Source organism: Rhincodon typus, chromosome 12 (assembly GCF_021869965.1).
Source record: "Rhincodon typus isolate 14 chromosome 12, sRhiTyp1.1, whole genome shotgun sequence".
In the NCBI taxonomy this organism is placed as follows: Eukaryota; Metazoa; Chordata; class Chondrichthyes; order Orectolobiformes; family Rhincodontidae; genus Rhincodon; species Rhincodon typus.
Genome location: NC_063343.1, coordinates 38,198,727 through 38,204,427, shown reverse-complemented (window position 1 = coordinate 38,204,427; position 5,701 = coordinate 38,198,727). Strand labels below are relative to the sequence as shown.

At 42.0% G+C, this 5,701-nt stretch overlaps 1 long non-coding RNA gene across 1 annotated transcript in view; it reads right to left on the bottom strand.

Moving 5' to 3' along the window:
• Nucleotides 1-5,469, bottom strand: part of LOC125484500 — a 12,475-nt gene extending 7,006 nt beyond the window's left edge. Inside the window, exon 1 of the long non-coding RNA XR_007263336.1 lies at nucleotides 5,387-5,469. This is a non-coding gene — a long non-coding RNA (uncharacterized LOC125484500). The remainder of the gene's footprint in view (nucleotides 1-5,386) is intronic.
• Between the last annotated feature and the right edge of the window lie 232 nt (nucleotides 5,470-5,701).

Sequence of the window (5,701 nt, the reverse complement as noted above, 5' to 3'; positions counted from 1 at the left end):
GTCGGCCGGGAAGGCAGATTTTAATAGGAGCGGGGGGGGGGGGGAGGATGGGGGGGGATGGAGGCTTAGTTGATCACACTAAAAACGAGTGTTCGTGAGATATGTGGGTCACTGGCAATCGTTTATAACTTATCCCTCTTAGCAATGAAGACCGTGAGCTGCCTTCTTGAACCACTATTCAAAAGGGAATTCCAGTGAAGTAACAGTAACATGGTTCTAAGTCACGATAAAGTGTGACTTTGAGGGGGAACTGGCAGCAGGGCAGCTCCCATACATTTGCCGCTCTTAGCCTTCTCAGAGATGGAGATCAGAAGTGATAGGTAATGAAGGGCTCTTGGGTGAGTTGCTGAGGTGAACATTATAGATATTCACACTACTGACATGGTGCACTGGTGGTGCAGCAAGTGAATGCTTTAGGTGGGAGATGTCATACTAATCAGGTAAGCAGCTTTTGCTTGGAGGATTTTAAGCTCCTTGGACATCTGTAACTGCACTCATCCTGACAGGACAGAAATTTGCAGATAGGATTTATCCACTTTTGTGTAGGCAGGATATGTTTACTCCAATGTTTGTGTAGCCCTTTCTTTTGTTTAGTTATTTAATCATCCACATCAATATGCTGACATGTGGTAAGATTACTGTGCTTAATTCTGTGGATTGCAGGATAGCTTGATCAAATGGGTTTGAAATCAAAGATCTAAATTGGGGGAAGGCAGATTTTAATATGATCAGATGATTTGGTAAGGATGGAATGGAATGGAAGCAGGTACCTTTAGTGAGATACACTCGAGGAGGGAATACGCTGAGTATAGGATCAACATGTTCCAATAAAGCTGAACAGTGGGACTAACAAATCCAGCAAATTATGGATATCAAGGGATATATGGGATTAGATAAAGAGAAAGGGGGAGGCTTACAACAAATACAGAGGACTTAAAACAGAAGCCGTGGAGAAGTATAGAACGTGTAAGGGCAAACTTAAAGAAGTTAGGAATGCAAAAAGGGGACGTGAAAAGATGATCATAGGTAAAAGAGAAAAATCCAAATTTATTTTACAAGTATATTAACAGTAAAAGGCTAATAGAGAAAGGCCAATAATGGACCACAGTGGTAATTTGAGAGAGGAGCTGGAGGACATAGGTAGGGTACTAAGTTAATACTTCGTGTCAGTGTTTACAAGCGAGGGTATGGCATGTATAGAAATCAGAGAGAAGGTCTGCCAGGCTTAAAGTTAGATAAATATCTGGTCCAGATGAAACATATTCCAGGTTAAGTGAGGTAAGGGAGAAAATAGTAGGGACACTGGCAATAATTTTCAATTCCTCTCTGGCCACAAAAGAGATGCCAGAGGACTGGAAAACAGCCAATGTGGTAGCATTATTGAAGGAGGAAGGGATAAAGCAGGAAAATATAGGCTGGTCTAACCTCAGTGGTGGCGAAACAAATCAAAGTAATTCTGAGGGACACAATTAATTTACACTTAGAGGCAGGGATTCATCAAGAATAGTCAGCATGGTTTTGTTGACAGGTCGTCATATCTGACCAACTTGAGATGAAAGGTGTACAGATGACGGCAATGTATTTAATGTGGTCTACTTGGGCTTCAACAAGGCTTCAATAAGGTCCTGCACAAGAGATTGATAGTGAAGGCAACAACCTACAGTATTACATGGAAAGTTGACAAATTGGATCCAGATTCTGATTAGTGGTAGGAAGCAGAGGATGATGGTAAATGGGTGTTTTTGTGATCAGAAATCTGGATCCAGTGGGGTTCTTGCCGTTTGTGGCATAAATGAACAATTTAGACTTGAAATTAGGGGGACTGATCGCAAATTTTTAGACATTATAAATACTGGAGCGGGGGAGAGAGGTGCGTGTGTGTGTGTGTGTGCGCGCGTGCGAAAAAGAGTGGTGGTGGTAGTTAAATACTGATGAGGACAGCCGAAGATTATGGAGGATATAGAGGGGCTGATCAGTGGCAAACAATTCAATCCAGATAAGTGAGAGTTGATGCACTTCAGCAGGACAAACAAGGCAAGGGAACATATAATGAACGGTAAGACCCTGGAAAGCACCAAGGATCAGACACACCTTGATGTGCACATCCATGATCTCTTAAGGTAGCAAGGCAGGTAGATAGTGTGGTTATTTGGAATACTTGCATTTATTAGCTGAGGCATTGTGGTTGCGAGGAGGGAGGTTACGCTCAAACTGTAAGAAACACTGGACAGGCCACAGTTAGAGTATTGTATACAGTTCTGGAACCCACATTATAGGGGGAATGTGATGGCTTTGGAGAGGGTGCAAAGGAGATTTACCAGTTTGTTGCCTGGGGTGGAGACTTCTAGTTATGAAGACTGATTGGATAGAAGAGGGTGGTTTTCCTTGGAGCAGAGGAAACTGAGGGGGTGCACAGAGTCACACAGCTATATGACATGGAAACAGATCCTTTAGTCCAACTTGTCCATGCTGACCAGATACCCTATATTAACCTAGTCCCATTTGCCAGCATTTGGCCCGTATCCCTCCAAAACCTTCCTATTCATGCACCCATCCAGATGCCTTTCAAGTGTTGCAATTGTACCAGCCTCCACTAATTCTTCTGGCAGCTCATTCCATACATGCACCACCCTCTGTGTGAAAAAGTTGCCCCTTAGGTCCCTTTTAAATCTTTCCCCTCTCACCTTAAACCAATGCCTTCTGGTTTTGGATTCCCCCCACTCTAGGGAAAAGACCTTGCCTATTCATCCTACCCCTGCCCCTCATGATTTTACAGACATAGATGAGGTCACCCCTCAGCCTCCAATGCTCCAGGGAAAATCCCCAGCCTATTCAGCCTCTCCCTATAGCTCAAACTCTCCAACCCTGGCAACATCCTTCTAAGTCTTTTCTGAACCCTTTCAAGTTTCACAACATCCTTCCTATAGTAGGGAGACCAGAACTGAATGCAGTATTCCAAAAGTGTCCTAACTAATGTCTCATACAGCCACAACATGACCTCCCAACTCCTACACTTAATGCACTGACCAATAAAAGGCAAGCATACAAAACACCTTCTTCACTATCCTGTCTACCTGGGACTCCACTTTCAAGGAACTATGAACTGCACTCCAAGGTCTCTTTGTTCAGCAACACTCCCCAGGACCTTACCATTAACTGTACAATTCCTGCCCTGATTTGCCTTTCCAAAATGCAGCACCTCACATTTATTTCCATTAAACTCCATCTTCCACTCCTCAGCCCATTGACCCATCTGATCAATGTCCTGTTGTACTCTGAGGTAATCTTCTTCGCTGTGCACTACACCTCCAATTTTGGTTTCATCTGCAAACTTACTAACCATAAATCCTAGCTTCACATTCAAATCATTTCTATAAATGACAAAAAGCAACGGACCCAGTACCAATCCTTGTGGGACACTGCTGGTCACAGGTGTCCAGTCTACCATCCCCTGTCTTCAAACCAGTTCTGTATCCAAATTGCTAGTTCTCCCTGTATTCCATGTGATCTAACCTTGCTAACCAGTCTACCATGAGGTAGATTGTCAAACGCCTTACTGGAGTCCATATAGATCATGTCCACTGCTCTGCCTCCATCAATCCTCTTTGTTACTTCTTCAAAAAACTCAATTAAGCTCATGAGACACGATTTCCCACGCACAAAGCCATGTTGATTATCCCTAATCATTCCTTGCCTTTCCAAACACAAGTAAACCCTGTCCCTCAGGATCCCCTCCAACAACTTGCCCACCACTGATGTCAGGCTCACTGGCCTATAGTCCCGTGACTTTTCCCTACCACCTTTCTTAAATAGCAGCACGACATTAGCCAACCTCCAGTGTTCCAGCACTTTACTTGTGGCTTTCAACGATACAAATGATTGAGGTGTGGAAAATTATGAGGGCATAGACAGGAAGGAACTTTTCCCCTTGAAGGAGGGATCAATGACCAAAGAGTATAGATTTAAAGTAAGTGACAGGAGGTTTAGAGAAGGTATCAAGATTTTACTTTTCATCCAGAGGGTGGTGAGATTCTTGAACTCACTGCAGGGGTGGTAGAAGCAGAAACCCTCATAATATTTAAGAAGTATTTAGATGTGCACTTGTGATGCTAAGGCATACAAGGCTATGGGTAAGTGCTGTAAAATGGAATTAGAACAGCTAGGTGCTTGTTTTTGACTGGCATAGACATGATGGGCCAAAGACCCTTTTTTGTGATGTAGAACTCTATGGCTGAACGCATGACATCTTCAACATGCTGCTTCTACTTTTTAGGGTGCATCTAATCAATGGGTTGCAGCTTCACAGGCTTGGCAACCCGTTTTTAACTTATACTTGGTGCTGTTCCTGGCCTGCTAGATGACAATGATAGAATGAGGGACAGATCAGATCATGAGTTAAAGACTGTGCTTGAATACAATCTTGTTGCTGATGGTCCACAGTGCATCAGAGATGCTCAGTTTGGAACTTATCCTATTTAGTACAGTGGAACAGGGTGTGCATTCAGCATGAACAGGAACAATCTCAACGAGGGTTGGGCAGTGGTTACCACTCAGCAATACTGGGAAACCGACGTAAATGAGAAAGGCAGATCAACAAGGGCGACACCAAGTAGATTTTTCTCTCCATTCCTTCATTACATGCCATGGCCACTATCTGGCTGGGTGAAATCCTCCCCACTGAGAGAGAGCAGGTCTAAGATCCCCACACAGGTGATGGGTAAATGAACTTCACTCAGGTTCTTGGTTCTAAATCCTTTAAAATTATTTAACAATTATGAACACTTTTTCCTGACTTCTCAACTACTTGAAATAGTTGCTGCTCTTCATTCTGCCCTGTTCCCTCAATTTTAAACATTATTCTGCTGTTCTATAGTCTACATTGCCTACAAAAAAATCCATCTTTTCGTGTTTTGCTTCATATTTTTATTACTTCATACAGGCCACATCTTAGTGAATCTGCATTGCAGCGATAGCCTCATGATCTTTCCTCGATGGAGCTTAATACTGGACCTAAGTCCAGGTGGACAATATCTAAATTATTGATATCCAAAGTGAACAGAAGCCGTAGAAATGAACACTGGACCATACCTTACTACCAACTACATGGAAAACTTCCAAGTCAAATTCTATATCCTCCATTTTGATTTTTAACCCAAGTTATTACCTTTCCTTCAGTTTCATTTCCATTAATGTTCTCTAATCTCTTTCGTGAATGATTTTTAGAGAAAAACCCAAGGGCACAAAGAATACAAGAAAGAAAAACATGAATAAAAATTGCCGCATCTTCAAGGAAATTAGTCAGCGGCAATAAAGATGGTTTTGCCCACATCTAGGAACCAAATAAAGAACATTTATTAGGAACTGAAAACCAAAAGCAACCACCAACCTGAAAGTAAGGGCTGTTCCTTAATAACACCATTCTTATTCCTCTCCTCCCAGTCCACAACTTCTTTATAGATCAGTTCTGAAAGAAAAGGTTAATACCTTTAAATTGCAAACATATCCTGATATTTTCAAAACAAAATCTCATCATGTTAATTGAATTATGAACAAACTAGGCAGCATATAGATAAGTTAACTGATAACAGTTTCAATAATTCAATTATGTAGGTCTCACCTACATAAAATTGGTGCTTTGCTCTGCCAAAACACATTGAATCTGGAAAGTTGGAACTAATTTAGGTATACAAATAAATGAGAT